At 45.0% G+C, this 25,857-nt stretch overlaps 1 long non-coding RNA gene across 2 annotated transcripts; it reads left to right on the forward strand.

Annotated features, from left to right (window-relative positions):
* The first annotated feature begins 434 nt into the window (after positions 1-434).
* On the forward strand, positions 435-24,687 carry LOC110256272 (uncharacterized). Of its 2 annotated transcripts, XR_014822818.1 has the most exons (4): positions 435-559; positions 16,770-16,920; positions 19,128-19,319; positions 23,445-24,687. It is a non-coding gene; the product is annotated as an uncharacterized LOC110256272 (long non-coding RNA). The 2 variants fall into 2 exon arrangements; XR_014822817.1 differs by lacking the exon at positions 23,445-24,687 and having other exon boundaries at positions 19,128-22,640.
* Positions 24,688-25,857: the final 1,170 nt, after the last annotated feature.

The following is a 25,857-nucleotide window of genomic DNA, read 5'->3' on the forward strand; positions in this document are numbered from 1 at the left end:
TAAACCTTAGCCTGTGAGGTGAGGGCTTGGGGACAAGAAAACTTGCGCCTCCAGCCTTTTCCACACGCAGAAATTCTTGGAACAAAAAGATTGATCCCAGAATGAGATACTGAGGAGGAGACAGCCCCTGAGAGGAGAGAGCAGAAGTGAGAGGCATCTTGGGATTGTTCCAGTTTTACAGATCCCGGCCAAGATTCCAGAATTTTATCACCTGCTCTCTGTTCTGAGAAGAGAGGCTCCATTGATGTCAAAGTGGGGAGAGAACAACACTCAGGCTCAAGTCCACTGACACCATCAAGTTTTAGGAGGTTTATTCTCTGCTCCCTGAGGCCACCCCCTTGTATAAGAAGATGCTAATTTTAACAGGAGATCATGCATCCCAAGAGCAGGAGTGAACGTGCAGCTATTTCTTGGCAACCCTAACTGCCACCAGAGTTGCCAGGCTGCTAAAGGCATTCGCCTGTGCTGTACACACAGCTGGGAAATCAGAAGCAAGGAGCTGGGTTTGTTACCAGCCAAAGCCCTGGAACTCACAAGGCAATCTGCTCTCCTTGGGAAGGTACAGATGGGTCTTAAGGATTTGTCTTGAGAAAATGCTGCTGGTTTCTTGGCTATGGTTGTGTTTCTTTTTCTTCTGCCCATAACAATTTGCTTTCTTGCTTTAAACAGGCCCATGCAATAGGCACTGTGATTGGAAAGAATTTGCCTTCACAGAGCAGACTCCCACATATTAGTGGAGATGCTTCATCAGATGCCAGGGGTGCCCTGCCCGTGTCTCTTTGGCACTTACTTTCCTGTGTGGGTCGTTCTGACTTTCAGCTCCCAGCCCCCATGGCTCTTTGCCGGAGTGTTCTGTCTGGTAGAGGGGAGGCTGCTTCAAGTGCTGAGGGATGAATGTCAAGGAGGGAGCTGGCTTCCATAGGTCCCTAGCAGGGTTCAGCCCTAAAGGCCCTTGATGGTATTGTGCTCAGTAATGAACCCTTTATTGATCCTTCCCCAACCTGTCTCACTTCCTTTTTTCCATCCCTGGGCTTCCTGGGATCACCTCCCAAATAAACAACTTGTCTTCAAAGCCTTTGCTTACAGTCTACTTCTGGGAAAAACCCAAATTATGATTGACTCTTCGGCTTCCTTTAGCCTGGGTCATATTCCAGGGTTAAATGTGTGCCTCCTGCGTATTACCTTATGCATGGGCTATAAACTCCTGCTGGCCATGTAGCTAAAAGACCCACACTGTCCTAGGATGCTGTGGTGAGTAGGATGTGGTGTTATCTTTGAAGAGTCATTTTCTCCCAGTGGCCAGGGGTTGACGTGTGGATGTGAACACTAGGGTTTATCTAGGCAAATTGTGGAAACTTCTTTTTGTATAAGTTGGCAAAGTATTTGCTGAATGTTTCATGGCCCCTAATCCACAGGAGTGGTCTCACTTCAGAATCCAGACTGTCATGTGTATTTAAGATCATCAAACCACATGATAACCCTAAGTGTACCTTTCCTTGCATCTGAATCACTCATTCTGAACCAATCATTTTCAGAGTGGAATCTATAGATCCATCCCCTACTTCACAATCATCAAGTTGCCTATTAAGAAGGCAGAGATGGGGAGTTCCCACTGTGGCTCAGCGGGTTAGAAATCTGACATAGTATCCGTGAGGATATGGGTTCAATTCCTGGCCTTGCTCAATGGGTTAAGGATCCGGCGTTGCTACAAGCTGTGGTGTAGGTCACAGAGGTGGCTCAGATCCAGTGTTGCTGTGGCTGTGGTGCAGACATTCAGCTGCAGCTCTAATTTGACCCCTAGCCTGGGAACTTCCATGTGCCACAGGTATGGCCATAAAAAAGCAAAAATAAAATAAATAGGGAATTAGCTTCCTCTTACACCTACTGCTTTAGAACCTCTGGAGATGGGTCAGGGGTCTTCTTTTGAACAAGTTCAGCTCCCCAGAAGTCCATCTGAGTGATACACCAGGCAGTGTTTCCAGGGGAGAATGGTCAAAGACTGAGGGAGGAGAGGGGCTGAGCTTTTGTAGTCCGACACCCGCCAGTCATTGGCTAAGAGCTGCCTTGGACAGGTGAGCTCACTGGCACTTTGGTTTCTCTGTAGGTAAAGGCAGAGACTCTAGTAGCCTGAGCACAGCCTTCTAGATAAAATCATAAGTGGGAGCCAATAAAAGCTGGGGGAGGGAGCAGAGAAGAAGCAAAATGGATACAGACTGTGTCCATGAGGCTGGTAATGCTTATTTGAAATCAGGCTCCTGGACTAAAATTAACTCCATGGAGCGGAGATGGCGGTAGGGGTTGGACAGTGTGTGTGTGAATGTGTGTATGGTTTGTAGGGGGTGTTTGTGTTGGACAATTCCAGGTAGGCCTGGCTCTCTAAGCCAGCTCCTTTTGACATGCCCCCACCACTGAGATGTGCAAACATGCCTGATCATTCTTCCTGGTTGTCTGATGGTTAACTTTCAGTGCACGAGCGTGTGCACACCCATGTTGTTTAGTAATCATAGTTGGGAAGCTTCTCTCTGCTGGAAGGGAAGGAGGCTCCTCAGGGTTTTGCCAAGTTCCTCCCCTTCCCAAAGATACCACAAAGGACACCCCAATCCCTCATGGGGTTTCCCAATGCAGAGGTGGGTGTAATTACCTGAAACGTGGGAGAGAGTCACTTCACTGAGTGTTGTTTTTAAGCAGCTGCCTTGGTGTCAAGCACTAGGACTCTCCTGGTTTCCCAAGCTTATTAGTATTTCTTTGGGGTGGCGGAGGATTATGTCCACATAAAGTATATGCATTTTTGTATCATGATGAGAAGGAAATACGAGTGGATATAGCTAGGAAAGGATGGGGGGGTGCCAGAAGCTGCTGGACCTCGTTACCTGCCCCACCCTCACATGCTTTTCTATTTGTCGCCCACAGCAGCCACCTCTCAAGAACACTCTTTAGAAGGACTTGACATTGAGGTCAATGAAGCCTCTGTGTGGCTAGAACCTGATCATCACTTCGAATGAAAACACATTCTTGCTTTCAGGGAAATTTTAGAGTAGAACTTTAACTGGGGCAGTGACCGAAATTATTTGATGGTTTGTTATTCAATCTGGAAGGTTTGGACAGAGAAAATTCTGGCTGCTGGATTATGTGCATGTCTATCTGGACTTAGAGGCTCTGAGCTTTCTGGGTCAAATTGAAAGTGATTTTTTTTTTTTTCCTCTCTCTCTCTCAGTCTAGAGTTCAGGTTCTCATGGGCTCATACCTGGGCTGTTATTATAGCCTCTGGATCTCACCCTCCCTCCTCCTCTTCCCTCCCTTCTGGTATCAATCGCTGCATGACAGATAACTCCCCAAACTGAACAGAAGGGTTTTTTGGGCAGTGATCTCCACATCCCCCTGATATCCCAGTCTCCCCACCTGCATCTGTCCCCTGTCTGGGCAACATCTGGGACCAAACCAGAGTAAGGGCATCTGAGGGAAAATATTTCTCTGACCAGAGGCTCCTCATTTTTACCCTGGAGCCTCTCCCTCCTAAGTTTTACCTTTCACACCTGAAGCCAAATGTGGCTCAAGAATACCTGGGGGCATATTCTCCTACCCCCTTTTAAGGCTAACATTAGTTAAAGGACTGAGTAAGTACTGGAAAGCTGATAATCTTCACTTTGGGGGATGTTAGCAAACCAGGTGTGGACCAAGCCTGTTGTGTTTGGAAAACGGGATGCTGGCTGAGCCTCTCCCCCATTCTCCAGGACAGGACTTTTACTGCCAATTGTGGGCTTTCTGTGCAGTCATGGGTGTGGATTTAACATTTAATCTTCACTTACTTTCCCAGACAGTCTTTTGGATGGAGCACTATTTTTGATTGAGACAGCAGGTGATACTTGGAAGGGGGTTGAATGGAGAGGCTGAGGAGTTTAAGGAGGATCTTCTTTGAGTCATAAGATTTGGTGTCAGACAATCTCAAGTTTAAATCCCTGCTTTGCCCCCATCGGCCGTGTGACCTTGCCTGTCTGATTCTAAATTTTCTCACCTACAACAGGAGCATAACAATGGCACCTCCTTCTCTTGACAGCTGTCAGGATTATGTGCACATGAAGTCCTAACACATACATGGTACATCACATATGCCAACTATTGCCATCACCCTGAAGATTAAAACATACCTTGTGCTTGTTGGGATTTCCTACATCTTTTAGACAAAATTCTTGGAATATTGGAAAATCAAAAACCACCACCAACAGGAGTTCCCGTCATGGCTCAGTGGTTAATGAATCCAGCTAGCATCCATGAGGATGCAGGTTCGATCTCTGGCCTCGCTCAGTAGGTTAAGGATCTGGCGTTGCCATGAGCTGTGGTGTAGGTTGCAGACACAGCTCAGATCCTGCATTGCTGTGGCTGTGGTGTAGGCCAGCGGCTAAGCTCTGATTGGACCCCTAGCTTGGGAACCTCCATATGCTGAGGGTATGGCCCTTAAAAGACAAAAAGACCAAAAAAAAAAAAAAAGACAAACCAACAAAAGATGTTTCATTTTCAGGATTAGCCCTGGGATATAAACTCTTACCCTGCCTAAGTAGCTTATAATGCTAGAAAAGTTAAATGCTTTATAAGTCAGGTGTTTTTTAGTTTTTGTTTGTTTTGTTTTTGGCTGTGACCACATCTTGTGGAAGTTCCTGGGCCAGGGATCAAACTTGTGCCACAGCTGCACCCCAAGCCACCATAGTAACAATGCAGGCTCCTTAACCCACTGCACCACAAAGGAACTCCTGAAAAGGGGGGGGGTGTTTATTTGTTTGTTTGTTTTTATTTTTAGGGTCTCACCTGCAGCATATGGAGGTTCTGAGGGCTAGGGGCAGAATCGGAGCTGCAGCTGCCAGCCTATGGCACAGCCACAGCAACGTGGGATCCGAGCTACCTCTGTGACATAGACCACAGCTTGCGGCAACACTGGACCCTTCACCCACTGAATGAGGCGGGGGGTCAAACCCACATCCTCACAGACACTATGTTGGGTTCTTAACTGCTGAGCCACAATATGTACTCCTAAAATTCGTGTGTTTTAAGGAGGTTGTATCACTCACGTCTGTTTCCAGGGATGAGGGTGGGGAGGACGGTGTGGTATTTCACTCATCTGTGCCACCCCTCCCTCAGGACACAGATAGAGTCTGGGAACTGCCTTGGTCTTGCTCCCAAGAGAGGCTACAAGTCCAGAGCAATGTCCTTCCCCCCATATGCTTGAGACCGAGGCATTCAAATTCATCACTGAGTCCGAAAGGGCGACTCTTGGCTGAAGTCAGTTCCTGCGGCCACAGATGATTGACACTCTCCCAGCAGGGAGTGTGCGGTGAGAGCAAGGGGTGTCCTTCAGCATGCCCACACTGTAATTACTTTCATTTTATGAGAAGTGTGCTCGAATTGCAGTCCTGTTTGCAAAACTAGGCCAACGAGCAGGTCAATAAGCGATGCAACTTTGGAGAGCCCTTGAAGATGTCAAATGGGAACAGCAATTAGAAGACCTTTCGTGAACAAATTGTTTCCTTTTGGACATGGTTTTATCTCATGTAAGTGTATGTGTGTATATATAATTTATGTTTGCCATCATTTATATAATTTTTTTCACCTTTTAACACTTGAAATCAGGCACCTTACAATTGCTGGAGACTAAATGGCTGTGGTGATATTGATATCATTTCGTTCCATAATAATGGCATTGTTGTTGTGTGTTGACTTTAAACACTATTTAAAATGTCTTTAGAAAGGTTACACTGCAATTTGGCATCATAATGAAAGGTTGTTCTGTGCAGAGGACCTAGAAACAGAGCAAAACCTAGAGATATTGTCAGTGAAGCAAACATTCATTGTTGGAGAAAGGACTGTAACTCCATATTTTCTCAGCAAACAATAGTCAGGTACTTTATATAGGTCATAAAAAGGAAGATCCCCACAAGCAGAGGAAACTGTGCTGCATTTTGAATCAAGATACTTGCAAAAAGATTGCCCAGTACCCTCTGAGCCGTGCAACTGAAGGCAAGAAAGATGGCCAAATTTCTGAGACGAATAAAAGAAATTTCAAAGCAGCAAGAGGTGGGTGTGACTGATATATGATCATACAGGATGATTATCAAGGAATTGTGTTTAACCAACAGCACATTTTCCTTTCAATGTTCCTAAAATGACAACAGAATCTCTCTCTCTCTCTCTCTCTCTCTCTCTCTCTCTCTCTCTCTCTTTTTGGCTGCTGTGTGCTGTGGCTTGATGTTGGACCTCAGTTCCCAGACCAGGGATTGAATCAATGCCCTAGTGGTAAAATGCACCAAGTCCTAACCACTGGACCACCGGGGAACTCCCTCAACAGAGTCTTAAGAGTCCATGAAACATGGTGTGTTGAAAATGAAAATCATTAGTGTCAAATACTGACATTACCTAGAAAATATGTTTAGTATTTTGCAATGATTAGCAAATAATGGAAACCCCTCCAAAAAAACTACACTGCTGTTCTTTTGCCCTCCTGTAAACAATTCTAAAACTAAGAACTACAAAATATATAAACAATTACTTTTAGCACAAGACAGCAGCCAGTGAAAAATTCTGATTCTTGAGAGTAGAAAAATTCACATTTGCCCTGGCCCTATGCTGAGAGCACTTTCCAGACTGGCATAGCAAACCTGACTTCAAATGGAACACAAGGGTCTTGCTAGGTGGGGGAGGCAAAGAATGGAGTCTTGGGTTACTAGGATAGCTTCTATTAGTGACAGAATGCCTAAGAGGAGAAAATGCACAAGGGTGAGCCCTCTGGGGATGTTAGAGAGGTAGCCATGGAGATGTACCTGTGGGAAGCCCAGGCTCGGAACTTGGAAATGCTTCCTCCCCGCAGGCCCTGGAGGCCTTCTATCTGCTGAAGAGGAGACACCACCTCCTTTTCCAAAACAGAAATCTGGCAACACTCTTCAGGTCTCCACTTTTTTTTTTTTTTTTTTTTTTTTGGCCATGTCCATGGCATGCAAAAGATCCTGGGCTAGGAATCAAATCTGCACCACAGCAGTGACAAACAACATCAGGTCCTTAACCTGCTGAGCCACTAAGGACCTCCCAGGTTTCCACTGTAATTTGACCAGCGTGTCTTCTGGAAGCAGAGGACGATTTTTGGATTCCCTCAAGCTCAAACAGTCTGTTTAACCTTGGCTGTTTCACATGTGAGGAGACAACCCCAGCCTTCATGGATGAGGGGCATGGACATAATGATGACCATGACAGTCCCCTGATGCCTGGTCCCTCTCCTCCACGGTCCTCTGACCATGTAAGCAAGGCCCCAGTTAGCACATAAGGCAATTTTCTTTCTTTTTTTTCCTTTTTTCTTTTTCTTTTCTTTTTTTTTTTTTTCTTTTTTGCTATTTTAGGGCTGCACTCTTGGCATATGGAGGTTCCCAGGCTAGGGGTCAAATAGGAGCTACAGCTGCCAACCTACACCACAGCCACAGCAACACCAGATCCAAGCCACATCTGCGGCCCACACCACAGCTCACGGCAACGCTGGATCCTTAACCCACTGAGTGAGGCCAGGGATCAAACCCACATCCTCATGGATCCTAGTCGGGATCATTAACTGCCCAGCCACGAAAGGAACACCAAAGGCAAATTTTAAAAAGGAACGACCATATTAATCTAAAATTGTGGATGTCATTAAATAAAGAGATAAAAACTATGCTAGCAAAGATTTTTTCAATCAGGACTTTATAATCATGCATAAATGTTGTGTTCCCTGACTCCTGTGAGAGCAATTAGACTCCTTCTTTAAAGGAAAGCGTTTCAAAGAATGTGGATGTCTTTCTAAAACAATCACCCTGAGTTACCTGTGGGAGTTCCTTATGGAGACACCCAGGGGACTTTTGGCTCCAGGGGCCTGAAGACTTACAAACTGGTCTAAGCTGCAGGCATGGATTTGTGATAGAAGGCAGATCCTGAGAAGCTTAGAAGGACAGGAGGTTGCAGTCAGGGAGTTTAAGGCTCTAGAGTTAGAGCAATGGCAGGTTATGCTGAGTTCTAGCATGTGGACATGATGTTCTTAAAGCATTAGGGTGAACTATATGAAATGACTGATTTTGTAGGTCAAAAGTGGTAGAACATCAGGAGCTTTGTACGGTTCAACCTACATAGGTATCGGTGGAAGTCAACTAAAGTAGAGTTTTCTTGTTTGTTAGTTTTGCTTCTCAGGGCCACACTTGCAGCACATGGAGGTTCCCAGGCTAGGGGTCTAATCAGAGCTACAACCACTGGCCTACACCACAGCCATAGCAGCACCAGATCTGAGCTGCATCTGCCAACTACACCACAGCTCACGGCAATGCTGGATCCTTAACCCACTGAGCGAGGCCAGGGATCAAACCCACAACCTCATGGTTCTTAGTCGGATTCGTTTCTGCTGCGCCACAATGGGAGCTGCTAAAGTAGTTTCTAAACCTGGCTTCTGGCTGAAGACCCTTGTTCGTATATGCTCTGTCCTTCTAACAAAAGGACCAGCTAGTTTTTTCTTTTCACTCGCTTGTGTTTACCTTACCTGACTTCTTATTTGCTTTCAGAAAACTGGTTGTCATGTTGGAATAAATGCATCTGCCTTCATCCTTGGAAAACTTTCTTTGAGCTTTTCCCATCTCAGTTGGGTCAAAAACCATGTGATTGAATGGTTTCTGTATGTGAGTCCATGTGATGAAATCTTAGAGCTATCACTCCTAAATTGAGAGTCAGAAATAAAATTTAAAGACGATTTCCTTCACAAACATTAAAAATAATTACTGTCAAGTGGCAGCAAAATGTATCCTTGGTGTCTGAGCCAAAGTTAGTGTGCATACTTTCGAGAGCTCCTGCTAAACTGACTATCACATTTGCTGGAATATTGCACTAAAGGGAGAAAAGGCATTCTCATAGACCAGATACTAAATGAAAATCATCCCAAAGAATTATCATAATCTCCTTCATATCTTATAATTTTATGGGCTGACGCAAGTAGCTTCTTTCTGTCTGTCAAAAGGCTTTATAAACGGCATGGGAAATAAGTACCCCTTGGCCAGCATCTATTAACAAGATGAACATCCTGGGCACACTCTTTCAATAACTCCCACTGGCTCCCAGAGGTATAATTAGAGTTGAATTTTTCATGAACACAAACATCATATTCTTTGTCCACTATGCCGTGCTTTGTGCTTGACTATTTCCAGCACTCCACTCAGGAAAATAGAAACGGAGAGAAGAGAGTCATGTCCTCAGCAAATGGAAATGATTCTGGGGTAGAAAAGTGTCCTTCAGGCCCTGGCCATGGTGCTGGGGGGCCACTTCCTGACTAGGTCTGCCCCCTCTAGCTCACACTGAGGTTGGTTGAAGACCCAGCACAGTCTCTTGAACCTGAATCTCCTTAGCAAGACTTTCAGGGTTTGAAAGCGGGAGGAAAAAAATTAGAAAATAGCCTTCACATTTAGTCAAAAATAGATTTACTTACTCCCCAATTTTTAAGCCATTAAAGGAAAAAAAAAAAAAGCGATATGTCTGAGAATTTTTTTCTTTTCTGGACCTCATCTGTTCATCCTCCAGGCTTATTCAGTGGCGTGGTATCTGGTCTGATTTACACTTGTGTTTGAAATGTTTTGTCAGGAGTTCCCTTCGTGGCTCAGCGTTTAACGAACCCGACTAGGAGCCACAAGGATGTAGATTCGATCCCTGAACTTGCTCAGTGGGTTAAGGATCCGGTGTTGCCGTAAGCTGTGGCGTAGTTCGCAGATGGGGTTCAGATACGGCGTTGCTGAGGCTGTGGTGTAGGCTACAGCTTCTAATTGATCCCTAGCCTGGGAACTTCCATAGGCTGAGGGTTCAGCCTTAAAAAGCAAAAGGCAAAAAAAAAGGAATGAAATGTTTTGTCAATGTAATTCAATAGCCATTGCCTTCATAAGAATCTTACTAAAATATAAATCTAATCATGCCATTCCCCTGCTTAAAGCCTCTTGGTGGTCTTTTACACCATGGAAGAAAGTCCAGGATTTCTAACATAGCCTGTGAGGTCTGCGTGATCTCCCCCTAATGGTCTCCATCCGCATTTCCTGCCTGTTCTATGACAGGCAACCTACCCTCCTGCCACTCACAATTAAAATTACTTACTGGCTGTGCTCTGAGTGTGCCTTTCTTTTTTTTTTTTCTTTTTTTCCCCCTTTTTAGGGCTCCATCTGCAGCATACGAATGTTCCCAGCCTAGGGGCTGAATTGGAGCTGCAGCTGCCAGCCTACACCAGAGCCACAGCAGCTCAGGATCTGAGCCACATCTATGACCTACACCACAGCTTGTGGCAATGCCAGATCCTTAACCCACTGATAGAGGCCAGGGATTGAACCCACATCCTCATGGATATTAGTTGAGTTCTTAACCTGCTGAGCCACAACAGGATCTCCAAGTGTGCCTTTCTTTTACAAAATCCTGGAACACAATTTCCTTTAATTCTCCTGCTGGCTAAAAGGGTACTTCAAAAGTTAGGTTAAGTTCTGATAAAATAGATATGTTTCAACCCAAAGGCCAGCTTCTTATTCAAGGGGGAAATACTGAAGACATTCCTGCTGATGATAGGAACAAGGCAAGGAAGAAACTATTGCCACTACTCTTTAGTGTCAGAGAGATAAAATATCTAGAAATAAACTGAACAAGAAATGAATACTGAAATAAACTTCAAATTGATCAGAGATCTACATGTGAAAAATGAAATCACAAGTACTAAAGATAATATGGATGGATTCCTTTATTTATTTATTTATTTGTCTTTTTTTTTTTTTTTTTTTTTTTTTTTTTTTTTTTTTTGCTATTTCTTTGGGCCGCTCCCACGGCATATGGAGGTTCCCAGGCCAGGGGTCGAATCGGAGCTGTAGCCATCGGCCTACGCCAGAGCCACAGCAACATGGGATCCAAGCCACGTCTGCAACCTACACCACAGCTCACAGCAACGCCGGATCGTTAACCCACTGAGCAAGGGCAGGGATCGAACTCACAACCTCATGGTTCCTAGTCGGATTCGTTGACCACTGCGCCACGACGGGAACTCATGGATGGATTCCTTTAAAAACCTGAAGCTGGTTTTTAAGCTAACTTGTTCTTGCTTAATGTGAAACTCTGTCTTATTCCATCTGAAGTTTTACTCTCTTGGTTAACTATGCTTCCTCGGGTGTTAATTCTGCTCTTTGTTTCATTAGTGCCTCTCTTGTGTAATCTTGATTTTCTTCAGGTGTTTTGTAAATCTTGGTTGTGTGTTCATTTTTGCAATCGAGTGGTCCTGAAAGCCTGTCTGTGTGTGTGCTGTTATTTACCATAGTCTACCATCACTGCTGCAGGCAGCGGGCAACAGGCAGCTGCCTGGGAAGGGTCCAGATTTCTGGATGTGGGGACCACTCATTTCTTTTTGAGTCAGTGGCCATGAAGTGTGGTGCCTGCCCGGTGACCTAAACATCTACACTTACTATTCCCACCTGAACACTGACACTTTTCTCACCTAGTGCTGACATAAACAGTGGGAGGTGTGAGAAGTTCTGAAGCACCTGTCTGCTTCTCCTGCCATATCCCAACCGGACCCCTTCAGATCTCTGTACCCACCTCTCCCAAACTCGGAGCTTTCCCTAAACTACCTTCCTCCTTTTTATGAGTCCTTTCCTTCTCATATTTTAGAATTTGGTTTCCTCCTTCAAATTGATCCCATTTGCCTTCTGACTTTCAGGCATCCCTCACAATTTCCACTAAAGGTACCATTTCTTGTTTTCCAAAATGATTATGAATTTTTAAAAGATACATTTTCTTACATTTCTGGGGATTTAAATGGGGAGACTATATATGATTCTCTTGATCCAAGAGATGTACTTTTGAAAAAGTATAACCAGGCAATTAGACAGCATTGCTGAGGATGTCCTTGGGTTCCCAGAGCAGGAATGGAAACTGCAAAATTAGGATCTGGACTGTTTCCTATTAACGATCCTAAGACTGCCAAGGAAGGACCCTAGGGAATCATGGGGTTCTCGAATCCCATTCCCGTCAAGGATTTATCTATTATCCACTGTAATAACAATGACTTGGTCACTATTTGATGATGCTACTGTTGTCTGGAAAACATTCAGATCTATAGTGTTTAGAGCTAAATCAATCCCATTGATTGTAAGGTGATTAATGATCCCAAGGCACAAATCCATATACCTGGTAATTGCCACTTTATCAAAGGAAGACATATTTAAACAAATTTTTTTTTTCTTCTCTTTGGTCTTTTTTAGGGCTGCACCCTCAGCATATGGAGGTTCCCAGGCTAGGGGTCTAATCGGAGCTGTAGCCGCCGGCCTAAGCCACTGCCACGGCAATGCCAGATCTGAGCCGCGTCTGTGACCTACACCACAGCTCACAGCAACGCCAGATCCTTAACCCACTGAGCAAGGCCAGGAATCGAACCCGAAACCTCATGGTTCCTAGTCAGATTCGTTTTCGCTGTGTCATGAGGGGAACTCCTAAACACACTTTAATAAGAATATTCAATGTTTTGTAGGTAAGAACTTGAGAATCACACATGGGAAGCAGTCATGGTGGAAAGAGGTTAAATTTATTTGCAAAGTGATAGGGACCTCTGTGATAGAGGAGAAATGGCCCATGAAAGCAATAGAAGTAATAAGAATGCTCAAGCTAGCCTACCTTCCCCAGCTCCTCTGAGAAGGAGCAATAAACGGCATTGCCCACTACCCATGGGCCTCTCCTGCCTGGTTCCTGACCCTACAGACAGTAAGAGTGGAAACCACAGCACTAAGGAATTCCTGACTTCATTTGCTGATGGCGGAGGGGCCTGGGTGAACTCTAGGGACCTTCATGTCTCTAACTTTTGTCACAATGGCTTCATCTCAAGCTTCTCAGGCCAGGGCAGGTGGACCTACCCCAATGAAGCTTTGCAGCATCCCAGCAATATGAGCAGTCATTACATGAAAGTACTGCTTTTACCTGGAGTATCAATTTTTCCAGAAAGCTTCAGGGGAAAACTTCACATTTTTATGTAAGCAAACAAACGTAGACATGTTATGGAGTAGAAGTCAATTGTACCATTAATTTTTAAGGTAAAACAAGAGATGTCAGACAGACGTTAGAATGGTGGAAAGTGGCTTAGGACTCGTTGTCTTCACAGCTTTTATTTATTTATTTATTTATTTATTTATTTATTTATTTATTTATTTATTTTGTCTTTTCTAGGGCCATACCCTCGGCATGTGGATGTTCCCAGACCAGGGGTTTAATCAGAGCTGTAGCCGCTGGCCTACACCATAGCCACAGCAACGCGGGATCCGAGCCGCATCTTCGACCTACACCACAGCTCAAGGCAATGCCGGATCCTTAACCAACTGAGTGAGGCCAGGGATCGAACCCGCAACCTCATGGTTCCTAGTCGGATTCGTTAACTACTGAGCCAGGATGGGAACTTACATACTATTTATTTGATTCCCCTCTTACCATCTTTCTTGAAAGTTTCACTGGAAGAATCTGGGGAGCCACTCTTATAGGGGCAGCTACTATAGGCAGAATCACTCAATACCCACCACAGGCTTTCCTCTTCTGCTTGCCTTCTTGTCCTGCCGCCTCTGGAAAACTAAAAACTAACATCTCCCAGACTTGTTTGCAGCAAGATTTCCTAATTTGAACAGAGCTAACTTGCCCATTCGGATATCTGAAATCAAGGACCAAGGTGATTTGTCTGTGATGTCTAGGTCAGTGCCATGGTGCCCTTTTCTTGGCTAAGGACATTATATGCCCCCTCCCCTCTCCTGCAAAGATAGTGGAAAGAGCATAGATAAAGACCCAGTTCCCACTATGGCATTTCAGAGCAAGTGCATGGCCATATAGAACAAGATCAGCCTCTATCACAGGAGCAGACCAAGTCCCACTACAGCTGGAAGAATTGGCATCTGTGGTTTGGCTGCTCCTCTTCCTCTTAGAAGTCTCCAAACTTGCAGACACGGGTCAAATGTTCCAGAAGGTTTCTGACCTCAAGAAAAAACTCACCAAGAGGTCTCCAGGATTAGTCAGTGTTTGGGGGACTTTACCTTCCCCTCTCGCATAACTGCCACCAGCCCCTCACCAGGTCATTCCAAATAAACCATCTAGGTAAAAAGAATGACCTGGTTATGCAAATACACTTCACACAAGTTCTCTTACTACATGCTAACCAAATTGCTGGCTTTTCCCTTTCCTCCCCACCCACCACCCGAGTCAACTCCTGGAGAAATTCTGAAGCCACAGCAATGAATGGTAGGAGTTAGAAAGTTGGGATGGCTCAGGAGTATTTTATCGTTCATTTTAACTTTTTTTTTTTTAACAACTGCACCCTCGGCATATGAAAGTTACCGGGTTAGGGGTCAAATTGGAGCTGTAGCTGCTGGACTACTCCACAGCCACAGCAACACCAGATCAGAGGCACATATTCAACCTATGCCACACCTTGCGGCAACTCTGGATCCTTAACCCACTGAGCAAGGCCAGGGATCCAATCTGCATCCTCATGGACACTCTGTTTGGTTCTTAACCTGATGAACCACAGGGGAGCTCCATTTTCACTTTTCATTATGGAAATTTTTGAACACATATAGAAGTAGAGAACATAGTATAACAAATTCCCATTTACCCATTACCCGCATCCATCTTTTATTTGTATGCAAATCCCAGAGTGCTTATCACTTCATTAATAAATCATTCAGTAGACATCTCTAAAATATAAAGATTCTTTCATTAGAAGCATAACCGCAATACCGTTATCAACACCCCAAAATTCTCAATAATGACCTAATACCATCACATTTTATTTGTTTATTTTGCTAATTGGTACTTTTCTACAAAACAAGCATTGCATTTCCATCCTTCTCTTCCCTCTCCTGAAGCAGCCCCTTGTAGCTCAGGTAAACCACCTCAACCCAGCTACACCTGTGTCCCCATTTACATCTCTCTCCATGTGACTCTGGTCCAGGGACAGTCTTGTCTTTCCTTATTTGAGGTTGTTTATTATATTTAAGGGAAATTTCTGAGTTTCTTTCATAGCTCTCAAGCTGGACAGAAAAAATTATAACCATTTTGATATTCTAGCCTCGACTTCAAGATCCCTCCAGGGTCTTCATTATTTTATTTTCACTGTAAGCTTTAAACACTGGGTCCTTTATTTAAAAAGCACCCTTGGGTTTTGTTTCTACCAACAGCCCGATAAGCAGTTCCAAACGCTGCAATACAAAACCAGCATTATTTAGAACAGCTTGTTAGCAAAAGCTTCCTGTGATCAGGCTGAGAAGCCAGTTGGAAAAGAAAACACTACCCAGTGGCCTCATTCACTCCGTTGAAACTTATACTGGGCATCAATGACATGCATATCTGGCATTGCATAAGGGCTGTGAGGAAAGTGCTTTCAGGGACTTTCCACTCTAGTTGAGAGCTAAAAGTTTTGCACAAAAAAGTGACTAACACTCATGGTCAATCTAGGGGCTAAAGTAGCAGCTCGGATCACGGTCCAAGTATTGCTCCCTCAAGCTGCAGTGGACTGGACGGGTTCCTGGAGGAGGGAACTGTGCCTAGAAGTCTGGGACCATCTGCTGGGAGCATAGAGGGCATGGGAGGAGGAGAGGGATGACAGACACCACGGACAGCGACAGTGAGATGGGCAATAGGTGGTGGGTTCCAGCCTCCAAGCTGTGAGGACAGTTATGGTGGAGACCAGAGCTCTGGCAGGCAGAGTGACGGTTTGGAGGTCAGATGACAGCTTCTGAATACAGGAGCCAAGTCCAAAGTCAGAGCATGCAGAGTCCAGCAACTAGGGATAGGAGATCAGGTCAAGGGGGGAAGAGAGCCCTCCAGAGAGCTAGGGTGGGGTGCAGAAAGAACCCCTGATTCTCTACCCAACCAGGAAAGCCTGCCCTGATGGGTGATCCTCAGCCCAAGGTGGTGGGTTTGGGAGCCCTTCCTGCTGGCCTTGAGTTCCACTGGGTTCTCAGGCCCCACCCCCCTCTCTGACTTTTGCTGACCCAGACTTTTGTCCAAATCCCTAGGTTCTTGCTCTCCAGTCTCCCACCTTTCACCTCTGGCCCCTGTGCTCGTGGGAGCCCTGGATAGAGACCTGATTGACTGAGTGCTCCCCTCTCCTCCGTTTTTTTCCTCTCCTCGATCCCTGAGTGGCCTCGGACCCCTCCTCTCACCTTCTGGGCTTCGGACACTTTGCCTTTTCACTCTATTTTTGTCTTCTCTGAGCCTGACCACTGCCTGTCAGGCTGCAGTCATACTTCCACCTCATCCTCACTCCCTGACAAATCCAAACTGTGTAATTACATTTTAACATGAAATCTGCTCTAAAGTCAATTTTAATCAGATGATGGTGTTTGGTGTGAATGAAAAAATGGGCTCATTGAATGGTCCCCACATGGTCAACCCATGGCGCCTTTGACAGCCAACCACATGGATCTGGCTTTCTGCACCACCTTAGTCTTCTTTGGCGTGGAATCAGAGCTTAATACTGTTATTTCAAATGAACAGGAAGGGAAGTATTTTTCTTTTTCTTTTCTTTATTAACTCAGTTTGGAAAACAGAAGCCCCTGAGCCAGATAATGCCTGAGATTTCTTCCACCTTAAACATTTGTTTTTATCATCTTGCTTTTGCTAAATTGAATAACTTGAATAAATTTCACATAGCTTTTTAGAAACAAACTGGCTTTTGTGTAACTTTTTATCCCCAGTTCAAATGTTCTGTGGCTTTAATGAGTTCTCTTACCCTACAGTTTTTGTCTGAGCATCTGAGATATTTTCAAGTAAGAAGCCATGGAGATTGGAAGAGCTACCCCTGCAGCAAAATCAGCCTTGTGTTATGTACAGGCTGGCCTGTGACAACAAGCCCTGGGGACACTGGGGTTCCAGCCCTGCTCAGCCGAGGTGAGGAGTGGGCTCAGTAGAAGTGTTTTTCAGGGCCCAGCATACCTGTGGGCAGAGTCGGGCACCTCTTACCCATCCTGGGGTTTATATAGCTGAGAAAATTCTGGAAGTCATGTTCCAAATCATAGACAAGGTAAACCCTACAAAACCAGGCTGCTCATCTTGCTATTCAAGTCAGGATATTTTCAATTGTGAGAGAGTGACTCACAATCGAATCTCTGAATAATACAGAGGAATTAATTGGTTCCTATAACCAAAAAGTCCTGGGAGTATATGGCTTTAGGCGTGGCTGAATCAGAAGCTCAGATAATAGCTACAAGAAACCTTCTCTGCATTTTTTGTCTTTGCTCTCTTTTGTGTTTACTTCATTTAGAAATAGGCAACTATGGCCCCTTGCTGTTTCAAGTTTTTATTCTACAGCTTAACTTCAGAGGAAAGAGACCAACTCTTCACTTTTTGTAAGAGCTTTCTTGAAATATAACTCATGTATTAAACAGCTTACCCTGGGATTTCCCTGGTGGCCTAGTGGGATAGGCCAAGCTTTTTATTATCTGTCATTTTGATTGTAGCCACCCTAGTGGGTGTTAAGTGGTACCTCATTAAGGTTTTGATCTGTGTTTCCCTTGGAAGGAAAGGAGGTAAGGGGACTCCTTGAGTGGTGAATATCATCATTTCAGACATGAAGTTTGAACTTAGAATTAACCGAATATTTACACAAAAGGGGTATTCAAATCAGAAGAGACAGAATTACTTTTAATTGATAAATGTAGATGTTTTCTGCCCTCAGAGGAAAATTACTCTAAAGCAAGATGTTGTCATTTAAAACATCACATATCGGAGTTCCCGTCGTGGCGCAGTGGTTAACGAATCCGACTAGGAACCATGAGGTTGCGGGTTCGATCCCTGCCCTTGCTCAGTGGGTTAAGGATCCGGCGTTGCCGTGAGCTGTGGTGTAGGTTGCAGACACGGCTCGGATCCCGCGTTGCTGTGGCTCTGGCGTAGGCCGGTGGCTACAGCTCCGATTCAACCCCTAGCCTGGGAACCTCCATATGCCGCGGGAGCGGCCCAAGAAATAGCAACAATAACAACAACAACAACAACAACAATAAGACAAAAGACAAAAAAAAAAAAATCACATATCATACATACATACACACAAACACACACCCACACCACACACACACACACAAAATTACATTTGGTGCCCGTCTGAGTTTTGGTGGGTAAATATTGATGCAGATACATTTGATGCAAAAGATATGCCAGACACTTGATTATTATAATATCATTCAAATACCTTATTTCGTTTAATATTTTCCATCTTTTTTAGGGCTTCACTCATGGCATATGGAGGTTCCCAGGCTAGGGGGCGAATCAGAGCTACAGCTGCCAGCCTACACCACAGCCACAGCAACATGGGATCTGAGCCACGTCTGCAATCTACACCACAGCTGGCGGCAATGCTGGATCCTTAACCCATTGAGCGAGGCTCGGGATTGAACCTGTGTCCTCATGGATCCTAGTCGTGTTTGTTAACCGCTGAGCCACAACAGGAACTGAGAAATATCTTATTTTATAAGTTTAAAAAAATAAGCTGAGACCCAAGGCTGTTAAGGGGCAGAAAATTGGAGACAGGTCTGGATCTTCTAATTTTCTGACCAGTGCTCCCTTCACCACATCACATGTCCATTCTCTGAATCTTTGGGGGTACACTGTTCATGGGTGATGTGGTGTGTTGAGTTTGATTCATTTGTTTTCTTTTTTGTTTGTTTGTTTGGTCTTTTGTCCTTTTAGGGCTGCACCCACGGCATATGGAGGTTCCCAGGCTAGGGGTCTAATTGGAGCTGTTGCTGCCGGCCTACACCACAGCCACAGCAACGCCAGATCTGAGCTGTGTCTGCGAACTCAAGGCAACGTCTGATTCTTAATCCACTGAGCGAGGCCAGGGATGGAGCCCGTAACCTCATGGTTCCTATTCGGATTAGTTTCCGCTGCACCAGGAAGGGAACTCTGTGAGTTTGATTCGTTTCTAATCATGAAGCACTGAAAGGTACAAAATTGCATAGGAAGAAAAGCCTAGGATGATGACAGAAACAGAGTGATGATAAATGCTAACTCTGACAGGAGAAAATGTTCCTTATTTTTCTGTATGGATAATCAACTCCCACAGGCCATCGCCTGAATGTACTCTTTGTTTGGGTCTCCAGCTTCATGCATTATGGATGAAGATTGTCGATGCGCAGACTTCAGGGACATGGCTCCTCCAAAGCAAAATCAACACTCCATGCAACCACTACCTACCAACAGCTGTTGTCCAGGGCTTGAAAGATGGTAATAATGAATCTGAGATAAGAGGCAAGCTTATCTTCAGGGCCTCAGGTCCAAGGGTGAGGCTGAAGGTAGGAACCCCACCCTGGGTTATCACCTCACATTTGGCAATCCCCTGGGTTTCTTAGCAAAAGAGAAAAGCAACTGTTAAAGCAGCCATCACCCAGGAGGCAAGGAGCCCCACCCTGACTGTGCGGGCGTTTACCCAGGGCACGTGTGCACTCACCTCATCAGAGATGCCTCTCCCCTTCCCTGCACTCTTTTCTAGCACATCTGGAAAAGGATGGCTTGCAGGATTCTAAGGACTCTTCAAGGATGGGCCACCCATTTCTGGAGCCTTCCCAAGTGAAGGGAAACTGGGATTTCCCAAGTCAGAGAATACCAGCCACTCTGATACTTCAGAGCTGCCTCAAACTATCCCTCAGGGAGCCATATGGGATTTCTGGAAGGTAGCCATGTGTATTCTGAGGGGGACATGTGCCAGGGGAAAATAAATTTGGGAAGCATGGCATACTGTATTTTCTTCTTAGAGCTTCATAACCACATTAGGAGATTAAAGGTTCTGAGAAGTCCTGCAACTAAAGACAAAAATGTGGAGTTCCCTGGGGGCACAATGGGTTAAAGATCTGTATTGCCACTGCTGTGGCTTGGGTTGCTACTGTGGCACCTGTTCAATCCCTGGCCCAGGAACTTCCACATGTCATGGGCATGGCCAAAAAGAAAAAAGTTTAAAAAAAAATCTAAAAAAAAATGTGCTCACATTTATGTCAGCCAGTTTCTCCAGACTTATCTAAGCACAGAGGACAATTTTTTCCCTAGAATGCTGGTTAATCCTCTGCTGACTTGACTCTGCTGTTTGTGTCTAGCTGTCAGTCACTCTCCTATGTCTGGGTGGTTTCTGTGAGGTCAGGGGTGGTTCCCTCTGTCAGCATTAATAGATGGGCAGAGGGAGAGGAGGATTATAGCCCTGACTGCTTCCAGGTGGGTCCTCAAACAACCCAAGCCAGGAGGAGTCAGACTGCTCATTGTCAGGATGACCAAATGGCCTGGTTTGTCCAAGACAGTTGGGTTTACACCCATGTTTCCAAGCACAATTGTAATCATCTCTTTCACTCTCAAAAGTGACCCAGTTTGGACACTGAGTCACATAACTTGCCACCCCCTGCCACTGAAAGCCTTCCAGAGCTGCGCCCTGGTTGAGCCCCCCAGAGTGGAATTAAGTGAGTTAATGTGGTCTTGGATGTGTGAGCCCAGAAAGAGGCCTCTGGTAGCAAGATACTGCCTGGGAGAACCAGGCAGGGAGGGGGAGGGCAGGAAACCAGGATATTGCCTCGGGGTTGTTCCAAGCAGAAAATCCAGGACCCTCAAGCAGCTTTTTGCTGCTTCTCCTGGATTTTGAGGGTTAAAAACCTGTCCTCGAGTATATCGCTAATTTTTCTCATGTTGGAGTTTTGAGAGTTCATTTCCTTTTCCCCTTCGTTTTTAGTAAAATTCTTCAAAATGTTAGTCTGCATAGATTGTGCTAAAGAGAAAAAAACAAACAGTTTTTATCGACTGCAGTGTTTGAAGGTCATAGAGCAACCTGAGGCCTGGGACTGAGGGAGCCAGGGATTATGTTGCAAAATTCCCAAGGCAAGGATGATCACAGGAGGCAGAGGCAGGAAAAGTGAAGTCCATGGCCAGAGGGGGAAGCTCGAGGCTTTCTTAAGACAGGGGTCAGGGGGATCCTCCACAGGAGGAAGCTGCATAAAGCAGAGGTACTGTATTATTTTCCTATTGCTGCTGCAAAAATTACCTCAAAGGTAGTGGTTTAAAACCATGCAGGAGTTCCCGTCGTGGCTCAGTGGTTGACGAATCTGACTGGAAACCATGGGGTTGTGGGTTCGATCCCTGGCTTTGCTTAGTGGGTTAAGGATCCGGCATTGCCATGAGCTATGGTGTAGGTTGCAGACGTGGCTCGGATCCTGCGTTGCTGTGGCTCTGGTGTAGGCCAGCGGCTACGGCTCTGATTCGCCCCCTAGCCTGGGAACCTCCATATACCGCAGGAGCAGCCCAAGAAATTGCAAAAAGATCAAAAAAAAAAAAAAAAAAAATGCACACTTACTACCTTAAAATTCTGGAGGTCAGAATTCTGAAATGGATGTCACTGGGCTAAAATCAAGGTGTCAGAAGGGCTGCATTACTTTATGGAAGCTCTAGAGTCCATTTTCTTGACTTTTCTATTTTCTAGAGACTATATGAATTCCTTAGCTTGTGGCTCATCTAGTCTTCAAAGCTGGCAATAGCATCATTTTCATCTCTGCTTCCTTTTATCCCATTTTCTCTTTCTCTGGCTTCTTTCACTTATAAGAACCCCTGGATTATGTTGAGCCCACCCAGATTATCCAAGGCATTCTCCTCATCACAAGACCCTTAATTTAATCACATCTGCAAAGTCTCTTTGGCCACTTCAGGTAACATGTTCACAGATGTAACATTTGGAAAATGCAGAAAAGTATACCCTGTGAGGATATATAACGGTGGCTAGTATTGACTGAGTTCTTGCTAAGAGCCAGGCACACAGTATCTCACAGACCTTACAAGAACCCTGAGAGGTAGGTACTATTATTATTCCCATCTAATAGGTGAGGAAACTCAGGCTCAGGAAAGAAACAATCTGCCCAGAATCACTTATTGGCAAACGAGAGAGCCCACATTCCAACACAGGCAATCTGGCTTCCAGAAGTTAACCACAAGTAACCTTTAGGTTTATAGCTGCTGCAGGCCCAGGGTATGTGCTAAGGAACCCCCGGGTGCTGCATAGCCTCACAGGGGTACTGTGGGTGCATAGCAACATTTGTTGGACACAGTACAAACTAGTACTATTAAGTTGTTGCTTTTTTTTTTTTTTTTTTGCTTTTTAGGGTGGTCCACAGGCTAGGCGTCAGATCAGAGCAGCAGCTGCCAGCCTACACCACAGCCACAGCAACTGGGGATCTGAGCTGTGTCTGCAACCTACACCACAGCTCGCAGCAACACCAATCCTTAACCCACTGAGTGAGGCCAGGGATCGAACCCATAGCCTCATGGATCCTAGTAGGGTTCATTAACTACTGAGCCACAAAGGGAACTCCCCCAACTTCTTAATAAACCAAACTGTTGGGTTTTCATTTGCGGGGAGGTGGGGACAGTGTCTAGGTACCTGTGAAAGAATTACTGAGAACTGAAAATTCCATGAACTGAGAAAGTCTGGGAAACCTCCAGTGTAGAATATTCTTTGCCAGTATAGATGATTTTCTTTTTCATTATACGAAACTGGACTCATAAAGTGTCTGCAATTTTATAACCTGTTTTTTCCCCTCACAATTTTGAGAATACTTCTGCATGTGATTAAATGCTTTCCTTTTACCAAACATCCCATTGTTAGATTTTTTTTCGAAATTTCCCTTTTTATACATATTGCTGCATGAATGTCTTTGTAAATAAGGACACCACACTGCTGGGTCAAAAGACACTTAATATGTTTCCCACTTCCAATATGTGGCCAAGCAGCTTTCCAGAAAGGTCTTCTCTATCCACACTCCAACAGTGTATCAAAATAGCAGTTATTCTATAGATTGCCCATCGTGTATAATATCATTTAAAAAATACTTGCCATTTAATAGATTAAAAATGCTTTCTCATTATTGTTTTAATATATTTCCTCAGTTGCTAATGAGTTGGGATAATTTTGATTTGTTTATTGGCCACTTGTGGTTCTTTTGTGAATTGCCTATTCATGTTCTCTGCTAATTTTTCACTTGCAAAGCTTGTCTATTCTGTATTGATTTGCAAGAGCCTCCATCCAATTTTAATGAAAAGTTTAAATCCTCGACGCAGCTGTCAGAACAGCTTATGACTGCAGTTCTCTGCAGATCTAATTGTTTTAATAAGTTCCACTAATGACTCAGAGGCTAATGAAGGTGTAGATCTGATTGATGGAGCTTAGAAAAGCGATGTAATTAGAAGTTTCCTTTCCCAATCAAAAGAGCAACTATATTTGTCAGTTCAACTTCCTACTTTTTTTTCCTATTTTGAAAAATACATTTAAATATATCCCACTAGTCTTAGCAGGGTGGTGAGAAGGGCATGAGAACCATGTCTGCCTGTTACATAACCCTCCAATTAATTTAGGGTCTTATTTCCTCTTTCAGTTTTCATATTTTGTCTTGAAATAGGAAGTTGCAGATCCTTGGGTTCGTATCTGCTTTGGCTGCCTCCAGAACCAGGAGTGAGGCTGTCACCTAGCAACGAGCTCTCTGCTTATAGAAACCTAAGCTGTGGCCAGCCAAGAGAGGAAAATCACCCACTGGAATGAAAAGTTTTAGCTTTCAACTCGAGAGCAGCCAGAAGCCCAGCACCAAGTGGGATGCAAGAGCCAAGGCGTCGTCCCAGGGGAACCCCAGGCTCATGGAGCCCTGATGCAGAGTTGGAGTTGGGGGGTAGCTTTAAGTACGACGACCTCTGGGAGTTTTGTTCTCCACCCTGAGGGGTGACCAGAAGCTCGGTGCTTTCAACTTGGGTGCCACAACTCCTGAGTGATCTGATGCAGGTAGCTTAGGTTCTTGGAACCCCTGCTGCTCCTCAGTGGTCAGTACTGGGGGGCCACTAGGCTCAAGGCTTCCATCAAAACTTTGGGCATGAAGGATGCTCCCTGGGGGTTCAGGCTTCAGGCCTACTGTCTGAATTTGAGCAGGAATGTGTAAAACCACCCAAGGGTTTCCCACACCATGAGGCTAGGAGATGATATTAACACTCCAGGGTGTTCTACATCTCTGCATCAGAAATAGGGAAAAGCTGGAGCTGCTGAGGTTCTGAGGCAAGTAGGGGGCTCTGGCTGCTCGTCCCCAGTGTTGTATTCCTACTGGCAAATTGCCTATTTAGTAGTCATAGCATCTTTCCTTGAAACAACAGCCCTCCTCTCCTAGACACTTACCTACATTTCTCGTGGATCCCCACTTTCTTATTTTTCCTTCTCTTTCTCCATGGGACTTGCTCTGGCCATTGGAATATTTCTGAGCATGTCAGGAGCAGAGGTCTTAAATGTCCTGCATGTGGTTTGGTTTGCTCTTCTGCCCTGTGCTACAAGAAGATAAGCCCCAGGTAGCCCCAGGTCCAAGGAGAATGAGGAGATAGGTATTACATACTTGAACTTAGCTATAGCCTGAAACAGAGGCATCCTAGCCAGCTGCCAGGTCCAGAACAAGAGAAATGAAAGGTTGTGAGTCACTGATATTCAAGGACTGTTTGTTGAGAGACTTTATTGTAGCAAGACCTGACTAATACACTGTCCATTACTCTTACCATTGTTTACTTCTAAGTGTCGTGGTTCCTGTATTTTCTGAGACCTGGTTGGTCAGCTTTTCCTTCATTTTTGCAGGCTTTATCATATCCTCCTAATAAATTCTTCTCTCTGCTAAAGTTAGTTGGAATTGATTTCTGTGGCTTTTAACACAATCATGATTGGTAGAGCTCAGCAGCCAAGTCTCTGCAGAGCTGCCCACTTCTTGGTCTAAATTCAGAAGCTCTCTCATATGATCTAAATGCTTGATTCCAGCCTTTTCCCACCATCCTTTTCTTTTCCAGTGGCCTCTGCTGCATCCAACTGAAATAGTGCGTGCCCTAGACAATGTCTAGGGGCTTTTCATACAGTTGCTTTGCCTGAAACATCCTCTTCCATCCCCAAATGCTGACGGCCTGTGCACCTCTCAGGACTCCACCCAAACACCATGTCCTCTGTGAAGCCATTCCTGGCTGTCTGGACACCCCCTCTCCCCCCTGCAATACCGGAAGCAGTTGCCCCTAGTCTGAAGGGAGCTTACCTTCCTCTGTGAGCTGCTATTTATTGCCCTATGTGGGGGGCAGGGTGGGGGGAACTCACTGAGGCCATCACTCACCGAGGCCATTGCTCGGCAGAAGCAGAAAGCCCAAGTCCTTTTCCATCACACTCATCCCTGTTAATCACTTTTTAGTGACATTTCAGAACACTTGAGATTAGGGTCTATTTTTGTATCCATGGTGTCAAGCTCAGGGCTCAGAACAAAGGTAAACTCTAAAGAGCTGTTGACCATTTGAATGCAGGCATGAACAAATGTCCCTCTTTTCTAGAATCTCAGGCCAGAATCACTGTGTAATAGAAATGCATTTTTGGCCGATGATGTGTTTCCTTCAATCCTTAGATGGGACATGGCTACCATCTTATTTACCCTGTCCAAGGATAAAGTTGGATCTGGAGTCAACCACAGGCCAAACGTTATGGGAAAACATCCAAATGAAGTACCCACCAATTAACATTCACTCAACACTTCCTGCTGCTGTTGAGGGGACTGTGTTATCCTGTGCTCATAGCTTCAGCGTATGTAACCCATGATACCGAGGTCAACTGTGGGGAAGCAGGAAGCCAAAACTCACACAGACAGTGAAGAGAAGGGTGGGAATTAGAAGCCCAGACTCCAAATTGTTAGTCCTCTATTTCTTCCAAGGGGTAGAAGACCAGAAAGGGTCTGAGCTGGGTTTTTCCACTGGGTCTTCCTACACAGCCTGTCTCTGGGGAGGGCATCAGCATCCCCATGCCAACCTCCACAGACACAA

Source organism: Sus scrofa, chromosome 13 (genome assembly GCF_054392235.1).
Source record: "Sus scrofa isolate SSC_HxYL_T2T_F1_AM1 chromosome 13, Sscrofa_HxYL_maternal_Yorkshire_Landrace_v2.0, whole genome shotgun sequence".
NCBI lineage: Eukaryota > Metazoa > Chordata > Mammalia > Artiodactyla > Suidae > Sus > Sus scrofa.